We start from the raw sequence: 17,985 nt of genomic DNA on the forward strand, positions 1-17,985 counted from the left end.
CCAGAGTGAGCCTCGGAGTTCCTGGGACGGAAAGTCCCTCTCTCCCATGGGTGCCTCAGGAACACAAAACACTCTTCTCCAGGAGGCAGCTGTGTGCAGGTGGGTGGCTGGCAATGGCACAGTTACTTGCCTCTGTGGTGGGGACCAGGCTAAGGATGAATCCAGTAGCAGAACCAAGAGAATCCCAGAGGAGGACTGGAGCTGGTTCTTGGTGACATCATTTGAATGGCTGGATCAAGCCTCACCTGCAGCCGGCAAGATGACCTCTGGCCTTGTCAGGAACAGGAGCCAATCAATTCCCTTTAGAGTTGAAGCCAGTTTAAGTGGATTTCTGTTACTGACAATGCAGATGCATAGTGGACACTGCTGCCTCACCCAGGCTTGCGCATGGCACGCACGCAGTCAGTGGCACCTATTCCAGGAAGCTCGACTTGCGGTCAGAAGGCAGATGTCTTCTTTGCCCACCCCTGTCCCATCTGTGTCCTTGAATTCTCAAGAAAGAGACTATTTTCAGGCACCCTTGCATGCTCAGAACCTTGGTGTGGTATGCCCAACACACACCAGTGCTCAAACACGTCAGCCGAATGAATGGTCACTCCGGGATGCAAGCAATGTGAAATTCAAAAGTAGTGAGCACGTCAAAGTTCAGCCTGCGTGCCAATTCCTCCTCAGCCCCTCAGCATCCAGGAGAATATCAAGGTGTACTAGAGGATTCTGAAGAAGAGAGTTTAGGGTGCATTTATTTGGAGAGAGCCTTTGCTATGCTGTGCACACTCCTCTCCCAAGGAGGAAGCATGGGGTGCCACCTCCCTCACCTCTAGCCTCCTGAGAGTGCTCCCATGGTGTCACGTGGAGGCCCTGCACACTGAGAGCTGGGGTCTGCTTCCCACATGGGAGCCAGTGTCAGCGGAGTCAGACCTGGAACCGACTGCGGCACTGTGCTCGGCCTGCCTCCCAGAGTCCCGTGGGGCCGAGGATGCAGGATGCTCCTGAGGCCCTGAGCCTAAGCAGATATGAGGACTCCACGAGGGGGCTGCATGCAATGAACTTGCAGAAGAAAACTGAGGCTGAGGACACCAGAGGGGCCTGAAGAAGAGGAGACACATCAGCCCCATCGCAGGAGTTGCAGGTGAAAAACGCCAGCAGGGAACCTTCGAGGAACCACGGAGCGGTCCCTTGAGAGAGGCAGTTTCCCACACCCCCAGGCCGACAGGAAGCGGCCCACCTGCCGGCAAGGGGGGACTCCGGATGGAGAAACAGAACGGCGGCCCCACCACGAGGGGGCATGCAGGCACATTGGGAGTCTAGGCCATTCTCGTGAGCTGGACGTGCTTATTTCTGAATGGCAGCTGTGAGAGCCTCTCGCCTGAGCATAAGCTGAAAGGTGCTGAGACCAGGCCAGTTTTCACATGGGGAGGGTGACACCTTCTCCAACCAAATGCATTATAAGGGGCCAGTGGGAGAAAGGCCCTTGTGTTTCGATCATTGCGGGGGGTGTTTGCTCCCCGATCCAGACAAACACACATTTGGCTCCCACCGGAGGTACGTGAGTGTGCCTGTGGCTCAGGCTCCTGCCAGTGCAGCGTTTTACAACATGCATCTTTTTTTTTTTTTGTAACTTAATAACTGTGCAAGGTGATAACGCCTTATTGGTTGCCATTTCTTTAAGGACTTACAAACTGAAACACTTATTTAGACACTAGTTCTTGGTGTTTCCTTTTTTTATTATTTTTATTTTTATTTATTTATTTATTTTTGAGATGGAGTCCCGGTCTGTTACCCAGGCTGGAGTGAAGTGGCACGATCTCGGCTCACTGCAACCTCCGCCTCCTGGGTTCAAGGGATTCTCCTGCCTCAGCCTCCCAAGTAGCTGGGATTACAGGTGCACACCACCACGCCCAGCTAATTTTTTTGTAGTTTTAGTAGAGATGGGATTTCTCCATGTTGCCCAGGCTGGTCTTGAACTCCTGACCTCAAGTGATCCACCCGCCTTGGCCTCCTAAAGTGCTGGGATTACAGGAGTGAGCCACTGCACCTGGCTTGGTTTGTTTCCTTTTAAACAACGTCCGTTTTCACTTGCTTTGAACACTTTATTTGGGAGAATGAGAGTTCTAACAAGCCCTCACACTGATGTCAGTTCTCCCCATCGTCTTTATCGAGCTCGTTATCTCCCATCTGTGGCTGCTTTTCTCTTGATTATGTTCCATTCCTTTATGTGGCTCTTACCAGGACCCCTGCCCCATGGATGGGCCAAGGCACGGGCTCTGAGACCGCCGGCCTGAGCTCAAGACCAGTTCACATGCTGCTCCAGGATTTCAGGCCAGGTCCTTACCTCCTTCACCAAGGGCCAAGAGCCTCATCTGTTAAGTGGAAATAGTAGGCGATGTCCACGAGCAGTAGAAGGAACAGCCTTCACACGACTGAGCGCTCCACGTGGCTCTCACTGCTCCACGCGCAGCTTCTGACATTGCCGAGCATTTTCAACAGCTGTGTCTCAGCCTCATAACTGTGACCTATGGTTCTTTCTTCCAGAGTTGAGATGACATGCAGCTACCTTTCCTTGTAATTTTTAAAATTTCTGTTTAAATCATCAGGAATTCATCATGATGTCTGGGATAGGATATGGATTAAAATTTCTTTTTCTCTAGATTAAAATCCAATTTTCCCATCTACATTTATTTAATAGCTTCCCCATATAGAAAGAAACGTCCTTGTAAATTCAGTTGCAAACCTGGCACTTGCTTGACGATTCATGGATTTCTTTGGACCTCTGCTGCAGAGATTCATGTTAAAACCATACTCCTCAGATCACAGCTTTTGCTAACCCAGATGCGTGTTCACAGACACCTCTGACTTCTTTTTTCCCACTTAATTTTTCCCATCTTCTCATATCATCCCGCCCACAACCTCTACAGGTGCTTCCCCTAAGTCTGGTCTCCTTAAGGACGCATGCTTCCCTGTGAAGTACTTGGGGTGCCACTGTGTATGTGTTGTTGACTTGCACAAACAATGTGGTTCTCTGACTCCCTTCCATTTCACTTCTCTGTTGTAGCATTGTTTTTGAGCTCTGTCCGTAGAACCACAGAACAGCAGATTCAGGGTTTCCTCCCCTGTGTATTTCATAGTACACCACAGCTTCCATCCATGTTGAACCTGGCAATGAACCCAGAGTTCATCTCCAGCCCTGCTCTCAGAATCAATGCCACACATAAAAAGCCTAGTTATGCACACTCCTGCAGGCGTCCTGTGATCACCTGTCTAGCATTGCTGGGTCAGAGGAAGCATGCACACTCAGTCTCACTAAATGCTGCTCAATTAATCACCCGGAGGAACGTTCCCGTCGATTGTGCCTGATGTTCTAGCACACACCCACATTGCTGTTTGGAATCACCCACCTTCTCAACGTCACCACCCTGATGGATGGACAGTGGCATCTCACTGTTGCTTTAATTTGCATTTCTTTGTCCACGGATGTGTTTGAGTCTCTTCGAACACTCGCTAGCCATTTGGGCATCCCCTTCTGAAAACCACCTTGTCTTTTCCTTTCTCATTTTTCTACTGAGTTACTAGTCTCTTTGTATTGATCAGCAGGAGAGCCTTCTATATTCTAATAGTAATCCCTTAGCATTTGTAGGCATCACAAGTGTCTCTTCTCAGTTTGCCTTCTGTTGGCATGGGCTGTGGTGTTCTTTTCTTTTCTTTTCTTTTCTTTCTTTTTTTTTTTTTTTTTTGTGAGACGGAGTTTCGCTCTGTCGCCCAGGCTGGAGTGCAGTGGGGCAATCTCGGCTCACTGCAAGCTCTGCCTCCCGGGTTCATGCCGTTCTCCTGCCTCAGCTTCCTGTGTAGCTGGGACTATAGGTGCCCGCCACCTCGCCCGGCTAGTTTTTTGTATTCTTAGTAGAGACGGGTTTCACTGTGTTAGCCAGGATGGTCTCGATCTCCTGACCTTGTGATCCGCCCGCCTCGGCCTCCCAAAGTGCTGGGATTACAGGCGTGAGCCACCGCGCCTGGCCGGGCTGTGGTGTTCTTTACTCAACAGACAGCCGTGATTTTGATTTAGCCAAATCCATTCATTTTTCAGCCCTGGTTTGCATGTGGGGAGTTTTGCTTAAGAAAACTTTCTCCTGCTCTAGGTCACCGAGGTGTTATCCTGAGTATTCATTGATCAGCTCTGAAGCTCTTTCTTCCATCTGTAGGCTTTTAATCCAGCTGGGGGCCACCTGGGATACTGGGGTGAAGTGGAAGTCTGGCTTCAAAGGGAGCCGGTTTTCCCAGCCTCGTTCACTAACCAACCAACCTTGCCCTTCCCTTTGTGCTGCCCCCTCCACCGAGTTTCTGTCTCTACCCCAGGTCTGTTTTCAGCTCTGTGTTCCACGGTCCTGACGCCCTGGCCTGTGCGGTTCCCAGGACCACGGACTCTGCAACATACCATGGTGCCTGCTCAGGAGTTGCTCTGCCCCTTCTCTGCTCCTGTTGTTCAAAATTGACTTAGTTTTTTGTGTTCGCCCATTTGAGCTGCTATTTAAAAAGTACCATAAACAGGGTGGCTAATAAACAACAGAAATTTTTCTGTTTTTCTTTTTTTTGAGACAGTCTCACTCTGTGGCCCAGGCTGGAATACAGTGGCATGATCTTTGCTCACTGCAATCTTGGCCTTCTGGGCTCAAGCGATTCTCCCACCTCAACCTCTTGAGTAGTTGGAACTACAAGCACGTCCCATCATGCCTGGCTAATTTTTAATTTTATTGATTGATTGATTGATTGATTGATTGTAGAGGCACGGTTTCGTCTTGTTGCCCAGACTAGTCTCCAACTCCTGGGCTCAAGCGATCAACCTGCCTTGGCCTTCCAAAGTTCTGGGATTACAGGTATGGGCAACTGTGCCCAGCCTACAGCAAAAAAATGTTACTCACAGTTCTGGAGGCTGGCACGTCTGAGATCAAGGTGCTGGTAGTTTCTTTTTATTTTATTTATTTTTATTTTATTTTACTTTTTTTTTTTTTTTTTGAAACAGAGTCTCGCTTTGTCACCCAGGCTGGAGGGCAGTGGCGTGATTACAACCTCTGCCTCCCAGGTTCATGTGATTCTCCTGCCTCAGCCTCCCCAGTAGCTGGGATTACAAGCATGTGCCATCACACCTGGCTAATTTTTGTATTTTTAGTAGAGACAGGGTTTCACCATGTTGGCCAGGCTGGTCTCGAACTCCTGACCTCAAGTGATCTGCTCACCTCAGCCTCCCAAAGTGCTGGGATTATAGGAGTGAGTCATCGCACCTGGCCAAGGTGCCAGCAGTTTCAGTGTCTGGTGAGACCACGTCCTCATAGGCCTCCTCACTGTGTCCCCACGTGGTGGAGGGGGTAAGGCCGCTCTCTGAGCCTCTTGTACAAGGACACTCGTCCCATTCAGGAGGGCAGCACCCTCACGACCTCATCACCTCCCAAGTACCTCTCCTTTCCCATTTTTCTACTGGGTTAGTTTCTACTGGCCCCACTTCCTAATCCCATCGTAGCAGGGACTAAGCAGTAGCATGTGAATTTTGGGGGGACACAAACATTCAGTTATAGCATTTTTCTTACACCTTGATCCTTCCACATAAATTCACAGTGCGTTTACTCATTTCCTCGACAATTCCAGCTGGAATTTTGATCAGGATTACATTTAATGCATAGGTGAATCTGGTACAGTTGGGAACCTGTAACATTAAAGCATTGCTTCATTTAATAATGACTCCAGCTGTGTTCTTTTTTTTTTTAAGAAGGAGTCTCGCTCTGTTGCCCTGGATGGAGTGCAGTTGCACGATCTCGGCTCACTCCAAGCTCCGCCTCCTGGGTTCACGCCATTCTCCTGCCTCAGCCTCCCAAGTAGCTGGTACTACAGGTGCCCGCCACCACGCCCAGCTAATTTTTTGTATTTTTAGTAGAGACGGGGTTTCACCGTGTTAGCCAGGATAGTCTCGATCTCCTGACCTCGTGATCTGCCCGCCTCGGCCTCCCAAAGTGCTGGGATTACAGGCATGAGCCACCGCACCCGGCCTACGACTCCAGCTCTGTTCTTTACTGGAATGTTCCATGTTTTATAGAAAAGCCATGTGTATTCTTTGTTATGTGGACTCTAGGATGCGTTTTAGGTTTTCAGGCATTGCAAATGACTTTTTTTCAATGTATTGGTCACTTTTCATTAACAACTTGTTCCTATGAAGCACTTCACAGTGTTTTTGAAATATTAGCATTTTTATAGTACATTTGCTGTATATGTTTCTTTACTCCATTTTTCAGTAAAGATAATTGATTTGGCGGCCAGTGTCTCATCATCGATGAGACTAGTGGAGGGTTTAGACCAGCTATTTGTGGTTTGTTTGAAGAGGACTGTATAAATTTGTAGTCCAGGGGAAATTCCCCTGTTACTTCAAAACTTGAAAAGGCAGTAGCGTGGTAAGTACTGATTCTCTGACGAGACCATGAAGCAAGACGTCTGTACTTTCCAGTGCCCAAATTCAGTCAATAATAGAGAGAACGGCCGAACACGAGGGCGGGGCGGGGCAGGGTGAAGCTCCGGCTTGTGCTCCTGGGCGTGCTGCCTCCCACCACTCTCTGCGTTCGCCGTCCAGAAGGCGCCATGACTTCGTTTTCAGTTGGCTGTGTCACGGGTGTAGAGAGAAGCTGGTGGGCTGGTGAGCTGACCACATATCCAGCAGCCTTGCCTCAGCTCCCTGCTAGTTGTTACCTTGCCGGCTGATTCCACGGGTTTGTGTGATGTTATCATCTGCAAGGAATGAGGCCTTATCTTTTCCCTTCTGATCCTGAGGGGTTTTCTGCCACTGTCGTCCCTCAGAGCCTCAGTCCCCCCCTTAGTAGTGCGCTGGGCCCATATGGACTTACAGCGAGAAGATTCATCTTCACCAGGACTCCCGGGGCAGTAGGCTTTTGGGGTGTCGCAGTCATGAAGTTAAGAAACTTTCTGTCTACTCTTAGTTTCCTGAGAGTTTTCAAAAGTCATATATAAGCACCGAACTGTGGTTTTCTCAATCTACGAAGATACTTGAAATCAGCATTCTTAAAAACATATTTAAAAATGGACCAGGCGCAGTGGCTCATGCGTGTAATCCAGCAATTTGGGAGGCCGACGTGGGCAGATCACCTCAGGTTAGGAGTTCAAGACCATCCTGGCCAACATGGTGAAACCCCGTCTCTACTAAAAATACAAAAAATTAGCCGGGTGTGATGGCGGGTGCCTGTAATCCCAGCTACTTGGGAGGCTGACGCAGGGAGGATTGCTTGAACCCAGGAGGTGGAGGTTGCAATGAGCTGAGATACACATATTTAAATATCCAAGAGTGCATTTTTTTCAGTAATAACTAAAAAAAAAGAAAAATCTAAGGGAACCAACCGTAGACACTGTAAAGTAACCAGTCAGGTGAGGATGGTGATGAACCAGCCTGGGCCACCAGCTCCGCCCTCAGCCCAGCTGGGGACCCAGTGCAGGAGTGGAGAAGCCTCTGGGTGTGAAGAATTAAAATGAGACTGTGGGAAGAAAGGGCATTTCCGCCTAATGCAGAGGGGAGGTGGCTGCTAGGGTGGAGGGGCCTATTGGTTGTGGCCAAGGGTGCAGAGTCCGGTGGGAGCCCCATGGCCTCAGGTGAGCCATTGCCTCTCCCCCTGCGCACTGCCCCACCCCCCGCCAACTCCCAACTGCTACAGGACCTAGAACAGCACTCTGTGTGTCTTGCAGGTGGGAGGGTGGGATCAGGTCCTCTAGAGCGAAACCCAGGTAAGAGCTGGTACGGGAGGATTGTGAGCTGGCCCCAGAGCTTCCCTTCCCTCCCCACACAGCCCTTGCCCTCACTGAGCACCAGCCAGCTATAGACAAAGGGGAAGGCTCTTGGAAGATGGCAGTCCCCAGGCTGCTGGATCAAGAAGGTCTGTGAGGGGCAGGGCCACTTGACTGGGGGCATCTCAGAGTGGCCATCAAGCCCAGACCATGGGGCTCACTTTGGGCTCTTTGCCCTGGGGCAAGCCCTTCTTCCAAATCCACCGGGAACATCCCAAGCTGCTGAAACTAGTCCCCCCCATACAGTGCTCAGCCTCAGACAAGGTAAATGATCCCCCAGGGGACACTGATGACCACCCACAGGTAAACAAACACAGGTGTCTAAACTTTTGGAAACAGATTGCCTAAGCGGGGAATGTGCTTTCCAGTGGCCACAGACCCCACCACCCTCTTTTGTCCAGCATCTACCCTGACTCATTTGTGTTTCATACCTGGGCCCCTCTGGGGATTTGAATTTGCAAGTCCCACAGAGGCACAGTTTAAGGTTCCTCCTGCCTTTACTGATCTAATAATGGTTACAGTGTGATTTTGTGCACAGGGTCTGCCCTGGGACAAGCCACATGATCTCCATTTAGGGTAGAGCTGCTCCTTCTTCTTCAGAACACCATGCAGGGTGGGGTGGGAATGGAACCAGATAATGACGCTCACACATGTGAAGCACTGTCTCGCTCCACTTCGAGTTTTCTTGCAGTCGCTTGCTACCAAAGGGTCTCCTGCTAGAGCCCTGAGGAAAATGAATAGCTTCTGATTGAGCTCAGACAACCACATCAGAGCAAACCCCTCGGTGAGTCTGTTTATTTAATTGCCTGGTGATGACTGTGTGGTTATCCCCAGCCTGGTGAATCTGTGGGAGATGCACTGGCTTCAATCGAATAGTCTCCAAAACTGATTTATGGGCAAGACAGATGACACCAGGATGTTACCCTTCCCAAGATTTCACGTGCTCCCAAGGCCTCAGGAGAAGGGGTCACCAACTCAAATGTGGGTCACAAAAACAAGTGAAGTTAGAGGCTAGACACGTGTGAGGAAAATCACATGGCCCACTCAACATATCTTTGCGTTATTGTAACAGACATGGGTAGAGAAACTTGGACTAGTAGAAATGAGAATCGCAGCATAAGAATCACTGACGGTGAATGGAGCTGTCAGGCCAGATGCATGCCGCCATGGGGTGGGCAATCTCATGGGACAGTCAGGATTTTCAAGAGAGCAGAGAGGCTAACTTTTAAATGTAATCTTCCTTTTTTAAAAAAGTTGATTCTCTTAAAAAACACACACACACACACATATACACACACATGCACACACACGCACACACACATACACACACATGCACACACATATACACACATCACACACACATACACACACATGAATGCACACACGCACACACACATACACACACGCACACACACACATGCACACACACGCACGCAGACACACATACACAGGCATGCACACACACATACACACGTGCACACACACATGCGTGTGCACACACACATATACACACACATATACACACACATGCGTGCACACACGCATACACACATACACACACACATATACATGCACACACACACATACACACACATCACACACACATACACATGCACACACACATGCACACACACATCACACACATACACACGCACACACATGTGCACACACATGCACACATATACACACACACATACACACACACGCACACACACACATGCGCACACACATATACACAGACACACACATGTACACAGACACACACATGTACACACACACATACACACACACACGCACGATGTTGGGGATTTCTCTCTCCAGCCATGATGGTGTGATTGGCACCACCCTTGTCCTTCTGCCTTTAATGGCTTTAAAAATGGGCAAAATACATAAAGCGAAATACGTTGCCAGGCATTGGAGAAGAGCCAGCCCCTGAGAGAAGGAAGCACATTGGGGTAGCCCACGCACACCCAGACCCCCGGCCTGGGACAGTCACCTGACCACAGCAAGGAGGCCGAGCCCAGCAGGCCCAGCAGACAGAGTGCAGGTACTGAGTTGAGGCAGAGGTTGGAGTTTTGGGCTGATGAAGCACCTGAAACTTAAAGAGGTGGATGACACAGAGGAGGGAATTATGGAGAGAGAGTTCCCAGATCTCTGGCTGAGAGCTGGACGGCTTATGCGCAGGGGAAGACTGGCAGACCCAGCAGAGAGCAGTTGATGCACAGCTGGAAGCAGAACTGAGATACCGAAGTTCACATCCTGCTTGGAGACATGGGAGTTCTGGCCCAACCAGAGTGAAGAGCCATCTTTAAGACTTTCAGCCAAGCCACTCTACAACCCACATTTTACTAATAAGGCCCACATTCTAGAGAAGTGATTCTCAATTTGGGGATGGGCTGCCTTTTCCCCTTGTGACCATGTCTGGAGACATTTTTGACTGTCATCAGGGGAGTTGCTACTGCCTGCCGTCTCATGGGTGGGGACCCAACATGAGGCTAACCATCCTGCATTGCACAAGACAGCCCCCACCACAAAGAATTTTCCAGCCCAAAAGGTCAATAGCATTGAGCTTAAGAAATCTCATCCTAGAGTAAGTGCTACCCCAAACCCCTGTGGGAGCTGGTAGCCAGCCTTCCAGATGACCCCTCATAATGCTCACCTCCTTTTGTTCATATCCTTTTATAGACCTCCCTACCACAAAGAGGTCCAAGTGGGGGGGCAGAGGCTTCTGGCCAGCAGTCAACAATGAGCAGAGGCCTGCCAACAAGCACATGAGTAGGTCTGCAAGCACATTCTGCAGCCACAGTTGAGCCTTAGATGACTGCACCCCCAAACAACAGCTGGATGCACATTCTGCAGCCACAATTGAGCCTTAGATGACTGCACCCCCAAACAACAGCTGGATGGCAACCTCCTTAGAGACTCTGAGCGAGAACCATTGAGCTAAGTCACACTCAGATTCCTGATCTTTGAAAATGATGTGACAACAAATGCTTTCGTTTTAAGGTGTTATTTTGTGGGGTAATTTGTTACAGAGCAATAGATAACTAACACAACCCAGCCCTAACAAAGCCTAAAACTAAACCTTGATAGGATCAGGGAGAGCCACCAGTAAATTAACTGTCTGCCAGAACAAAACTCAAAACTCTTTAAAGAAAGAAAACATAAACTAGATTCCTTCAAGTGTATGATCTACAATGACCAGCATATAGTAAAAAATTACCAGACACACAAATAAACAAGTAATATGGCACAATGTTTTTAAATTTAAAAAAAGCACTTGATAGAAAAGATCGTGAGATGACCAAGACGTTGGAATCAGCAGACAAGATTTTAAAAGCTATATTAAAAATATTTTTAATAACTTAAAGAAAAACATGATCTTTATGAGTGAACAGTTGTGAAATTTCAGCAGAGAAATAGATGTTCTGTGAAGGAAACCAGTGAAAATTCTATAACTGAAAACAAAATATCAAAAATCAAAATTTTACTTGGTTAAATTAAACTAGACAGATTCATAAAAATTTCCACTCTGAAGAAAAGAGACTAAACAATAATTGTTAAAACATTAACAGAATCTCAATGACCTGTGTGACAATGTTAAGCAGTCTAACATAAATGTAATTCAAGTCTTACAAGAAAGCAAAGACAGAGAATGGAAAGGAAAAATATTTTGAAGAAATAATGATTAAAATTTTTCCAAATGTGGTAAAAACAAACGACAACAACAAAAAACATCAACTTGCCAATCCAAGAAACTAAACGAACCCCCAAACATGATAAATACAATGAAAATCACGAATAGGTACGTTGTAGTCAAACTGCTGAAAACCAAAATAAAGAGAAAACTTTGAAAGCAGCCAGAGCAAAATGGCAAAATAAATGCAGGGGAACAATGACACAAATGAAAACTGTCTTTTCATTAGAAACAATCAACCAACCACAGAATGACATGGATGAAGAACGAAAAGAACTATAATCCAAGACTTTTATGTCCATCAAAAATATTCTTCAAAAGTGAGGATGAAATGAAGAGATTTTTGATTATTAAACATTGACAGAATTAAAAGCCAGCAGACTTTCACCACCAGAAACTCTAAATAGAGTTCTTAAGCTGAAGAGAAGTGACACCAGAGGAAACAGATTTACAGGAAGAAATGGTAAGTGCTTAAAAAAAAAAAAAAAGTAAACATGTAAATTTAAAACACTAGTTTTTTCCTTAATTTCCTTAGAAGACAAATGTCCATTTAAAGCAAATGTAATAGCATTATAAGGTGGGGTTTATAATATATATATAACTAAAATTATGATAATAGTACAAAGGATGGGGAAGAAAATGAAGTTGTACTCTTATTAGTTTCTTAGATTTGTGAAGTGTGAATAGTAATGTATGAAATGAAGCAGTATTAATTATAAGCAGACTGTGATAAGAACACATATTGTAATCCCTAAACTACTAAAATATAAAAATAAAAAAGAATAGCTAAAATGCCAATGACAGAGATTTTCTAAAAGAATAAAACAAGATATTCAGTTATTCCCAAAAAAGGCTATAAAAGAGGAAGAGGAGTACAAAGCACATGGGGTAAATATAAAACAAGTAAGCAGATATTAGACTTAAAAACAGCTACACCAATAATTTAGTATAAATGAGCTAAATACTAATAAAAAATCAGTAATTGTCAGAATAGATTTTTTAAAGCAATGCCTGACTGTATGAGTATAAAATACAAAGACACAGATAGGTTGAAAGTAAACAGATGGAAAAAGATATAGCATGAAAATGGTTAAAATAAGAAACATGTTGTGGTTGTATTATAAGAAGACAAAGTAGGCATTAAGACAAAATGTATTTCTTCAAATAAAGAAGGACACTTGATAGTGACAAAATGGTTAATCCAACAGAAAGTTATAAAAATCCTAACTTTGCACCTAATCATTGTTTCAAAATTCATAAAGCAAAAATTGATTAAAAGAAAGAGAAAAATAGGCTGGGCACGGTGGCTCACCCCTGTAATCCCACCACTTTGGGAGGCTGAGGTGGGCAGATCATAAGGTCAGGAGATCGAGACCATCCTGGCTAACATGGTGAAACACTCTCTACTAAAAATACAAAACATTAACCAGGTGTCATGGCGGGTGCCTGTAGTCCCAGCTACTCAGGAGGCTAAGGCAGGAGAATGGCATGAACCCAGGAGGCAGAGTTTGCAGTGAGCCGAGATCACGCCACTGCACTCCAGCCTGGGTGACAGAGAGAGAGACTCCATCTCAAAAAAAAGAAAGAAAGAAAGAAAGAAAGAAAGAAAGAAAGAAAGAAAGAAAGAAAGAAAGAAACATATTAAACCTACAGTGAATAGAAGGAAAGAAATAATAAAGAGCCCAAATCAGTGAACTACAAAACAAGCCAATAAGAGAGAAAAATAACAAAACCAAAAGATACCTCTTTGAAAAATTAATTAAATTGAAAAATCCCAGTAAGACTGATCAAGAAAAAGAACACAAATTACAAAATAACTTTCTGTATGACAAACAAAATCTCTATGTATTTATGTTGTACAACATGACGTTTTGATATATATATACTCAAAATATCTGAAATGGAAGATAAGCTATCACTACAGATCCTACAGATACCAAAAGAAAAACTACTAAATACTATGAACAACTTTATGGCAGTAAACTCAACAATTTAGATGAAATGGACAAATTCCCTGAAAAACACAAGTTACCAAAAGTGACTCAAGAAAAAATAGAAAAAATGAATAGCCCTACTTTTCAGTATACTATTGCTTCATAACCAGTCCCAAAGCTTAGTAACTTAACAATTATTTTGTTGTTGCTAAGTTAACTGACCTCAGCTGGGTGGTTCTTCTTTAAATGGTGTTGTCTGGGATGACTCACTCTGGTGCTTTTGACTGGCAGCTGGGCCAAACTGGAAAGTTCAAGAAGGCATTAGTCACATGTCTGGTACCTCAGTGCTCCTCCACATGATCTCCCCATGGGAGCTTCCTCATAGCATGGTGGTCTCAGAGCCATCAGATGTTTTACATCGTGTCTGGCTTCAAGAGAGAAAGCTAAAATTCTAAAATTTATATGCAAATGCACAGTACTTAAAATAGCAAAACAAACTTGAAAAAGAACAACAAAGTTGGAAGACTCCCAGTATCTAATTTTCAAGACTTACTATAAAGCTATGGTAATCCAAATTAGAATCATTGTAGCAAAAAGATAGACACGTAGATCAACAGGAAAAAATAGAGCCCAGAAATAGACCCAAACATAGACCCTTAATTGATTTTCAACAAAAAAGCTCAGGCAATTTAATGGAGAAAATGCATTCTTTCTCTATTGCCGCATAACACATTAGCACAAATTTAGCAGAATAAAACAACACTGATTTCTTATTTCACATATAATTATATATTTAACATATTTCTATAGGTCAGAAGCCTTTGCATTGTGTAAGTGAGTTCTCAGCTTAGGGTCTCAAAAGGCTAAAACCAAGCTGTCAGCCTGCATGTGCTCTCATATGGAACTTGGACTCCTCTTCCAAGCAAGTTCCTTTGGTCGTAGGATTGAAGCCCTCAGTTCCTGGAGACCGCTCCCTGTTCCCTGCCATGTGGCCCTCTCCATGACAAGCTCTCTCACTTTGAACTTTTTTGACTTCTTTTAAGGTCAGGCCAAGAAAGGATAATCTTCCTTCTGACTAACCCAAAGTCAACTGATAAAAGACCTTAATTCCCATTCCAGCTTCTAGAGCCTGCCTGATTTCCTTGACTCATGGCCCATTCCTCCATTTTCAAAATCAGCAGCAGTAGGCCGAATTCCTAGCACATTACATCATCTGACCTTCTCTTCTGTCTCTCTCTTCCACATTTGAGGATCCTTGTGATTACATTGAAGCCACCCAGATAGTCTAGGATAATATCCCTATCTTAAAGTCAGCTTGAGGTAGGAGGCAGGACCTGACTCCAGACCAGATAGAAGACTGGCTGAAACAGGGAAGAGGCCCCAAAAGCACCTCTCTATAAGACATGCCCACCAGCACCATGACAATTTACCACTGTATGGCAACTCCTGGAAGTTACCACCTTTTTTTTTTTTTTTAAAGAAATTTCTGAATAACCCAACTCTTAATTTGTGTGTAATTAAAACTAGGTGTAAACATGACGACAGAACTGCCCCTGAGCTGCTACTCTGGGCAAACCACTTGTGGGCTAACCCTGTTCTGCAAGGAGCAGTGCCTCTGCTGCTGCTGTACACTATCACTTCGATAAAAGTTGCTGTATAACACCACCAGCTCACCCTTGAATTCCTTCCTGGATGAAGCCAAGAACCTTCCCAGGCTAAGCCCCAATCTGGGGGCTCGTCTGCCCTGTATCAAGCTGAGCAGAAACCTTAATTCTGTCTGCTACCTTGACTTGTTTCTAACATGTACCATGATATTCAAGGTTCCAGGGACTTTGTGGAGCCATTTCTCTGCCTACCCTAGGAGACATCTTAGAATTTTTCCTACCACAGAATAAGGGTAACATTTTAAACAAATGATGTTAAATCATCTGTATAGAGAAAAAGTAAAACTCAATTTTTACCTCACACAAAAATTAATTAAATTAATAATAGATGTAGGCTGGGCGCAGGGGTTCATGTCTGTAATCCCAGCACTTTGGAAGGCCGACGTGTGCAGATCACAAGGTCAGGAGATCGAGACCATCCTGGCTAAGATGGTGAAACACCGTCTCTACTAAAAAAAAAATACAAAAAATTAGCCAGGCATGGTGGCGGGCACCTGTAGTCCCAGCTACTTGGGAGGCTGAGGCAGGAGAATGGCATGAACCCAGAAGGCAGAGCTTGCAGTGAGCTAAGATAGCGCCACTGCACTCCAGCCTGGGTGACAGAGTGAGACTCTGCCTCAAAAATAATAATAATAATAATAATAGATGTAAATGTAAATGCTGTATAATATAAACATCAAAACTAAAGCTATAAAAAGATATACGGATGACCAATAAGAACATTAAAAGATGTTCAACATCATTAGTTATTAGCAAAATGCAAATCAAAATCACAAGATACTACTTCCCAGCCACTAAAATAGCTACAATTAAGAGAGAGAGAGAGAGCAAGAGAAAGAAAGGGAGGGAGGTAGGAAGGGGAAAAGGAAGGAAGGAAAGACAGAAAGAGTTGGTGAGGACATGAAGAAATTGGGACCCTCATGACCTTGCTGGTGAGAATGTAAAACGGTGCAGCCACTGTGGAAAACAATATGGTGGCTTGTCAGGTAAACATAGAGTTGCCATATGACCCAGCAATTTCATTCCTAGGAATATGCCAAAGAAAATTGAAAACATGTCAAACAAAAACTTGTACACACATTTCAGAGAAGCGTTATTCATAATAGTTGAAAAATAGAAACAATCCAAATGGCCATCAACTGATGACAATATATGGTACATCCACACAATGGAATGTTATTTCATCGTAAAAATGAATGATGAACTTTTGTATGCTTCAACATGATAAACTGTGAAAATGTGTTTAAGAAGCCAGATATAAAAGGCCACATATAGAATGATTCCATGTAGGCTGGGTGCTGTGGCTCACGCCTGTAATCCCAGCACTTTGGGAGTCCGAGGCGGGTGGATCACGAGGTCAGGAGATCCAGACCATCCTGGCTAACATGGTGAAACTCCATCTCTACTAAAAATACAAAAAATTAGCCGGGTGTGGTGCAGGCACCTGTGGTCCCAGCTACTCTGGAGGCTGAGGCAGGAGAATGGCATGAACCCAGAAGGCAGAGCTTGCAGTGAGCTAAGATAGCGCCACTGCACTCCAGCCTGGGTGACAGAGTGAGACTCTGCCTCAAAAATAATAATAATAATAATAATAATAATAATAGATGTAAATGTAAATGCTGTATAATATAAACATCAAAACTAAAGCTATAAAAAGATATACGGATGACCAATAAGAACATTAAAAGATGTTCAACATCATTAGTTATTAGCAAAATGCAAATCAAAATCACAAGATACTACTTCCCAGCCACTAAAATAGCTACAATTAAGAGAGAGAGAGAGAGCAAGAGAAAGAAAGGGAGGGAGGTAGGAAGGGGAAAAGGAAGGAAGGAAAGACAGAAAGAGTTGGTGAGGACATGAAGAAATTGGGACCCTCATGACCTTGCTGGTGAGAATGTAAAACGGTGCAGCCACTGTGGAAAACAATATGGTGGCTTGTCAGGTAAACATAGAGTTGCCATATGACCCAGCAATTTCATTCCTAGGAATATGCCAAAGAAAATTGAAAACATGTCAAACAAAAACTTGTACACACATTTCAGAGAAGCGTTATTCATAATAGTTGAAAAATAGAAACAATCCAAATGGCCATCAACTGATGACAATATATGGTACATCCACACAATGGAATGTTATTTCATCATAAAAATGAATGATGAACTTTTATATGCTTCAACATGATAAACTGTGAAAATGTGTTTAAGAAGCCAGATATAAAAGGCCACATATAGAATGATTCCATGTAGGCTGGGTGTGGTGGCTCACGCCTGTAATCCCAGCACTTTGGGAGTCCGAGGCGGGTGGATCACGAGGTCAGGAGATCCAGACCATCCTGGCTAACATGGTGAAACTCCATCTCTACTAAAAATACAAAAAATTAGACGAGCGTGGTGCGGGCACCTGTGGTCCCAGCTACTCTGGAGGCTGAGGCAGGAGAATGGCATGAACCTGGGAGGCGGAACTTGCAGTGAGCCGAGATCGAGCCACTGCACTGCAGCCTGGGCAACAGAGCGAGACTCCGTCTAAAAAAAAAAAGAAAGAAAAAGAAAAGAAACCCTGTGCTTATTGGTAGTCAGTCCTGATGTCCCTCTCCCCAACTTCTGGCAACCACTCATCTACTTTCTGTCCCTATGGAGCTGCCTATTCTGTACATTTCATACACATGGAATTATTCTTTTTTTTTTTTTTTGGTGGAGTCTTGCTCTGTCACCCAGGCTGGAGTGCAGCGGTGTGATCTCAGCCACCAAAAGTCCATTTTTCTCATTACAAAAAATTTACTGAATTATTGTTTTGAATTCTGTCAATTAAAAAAGTGAAACTACAAAACTTCTAGAAGAAAACTTAGGTGGAAATCTTCATG

Source organism: Macaca fascicularis, chromosome 6 (genome assembly GCF_037993035.2).
Source record: "Macaca fascicularis isolate 582-1 chromosome 6, T2T-MFA8v1.1".
NCBI lineage: Eukaryota > Metazoa > Chordata > Mammalia > Primates > Cercopithecidae > Macaca > Macaca fascicularis.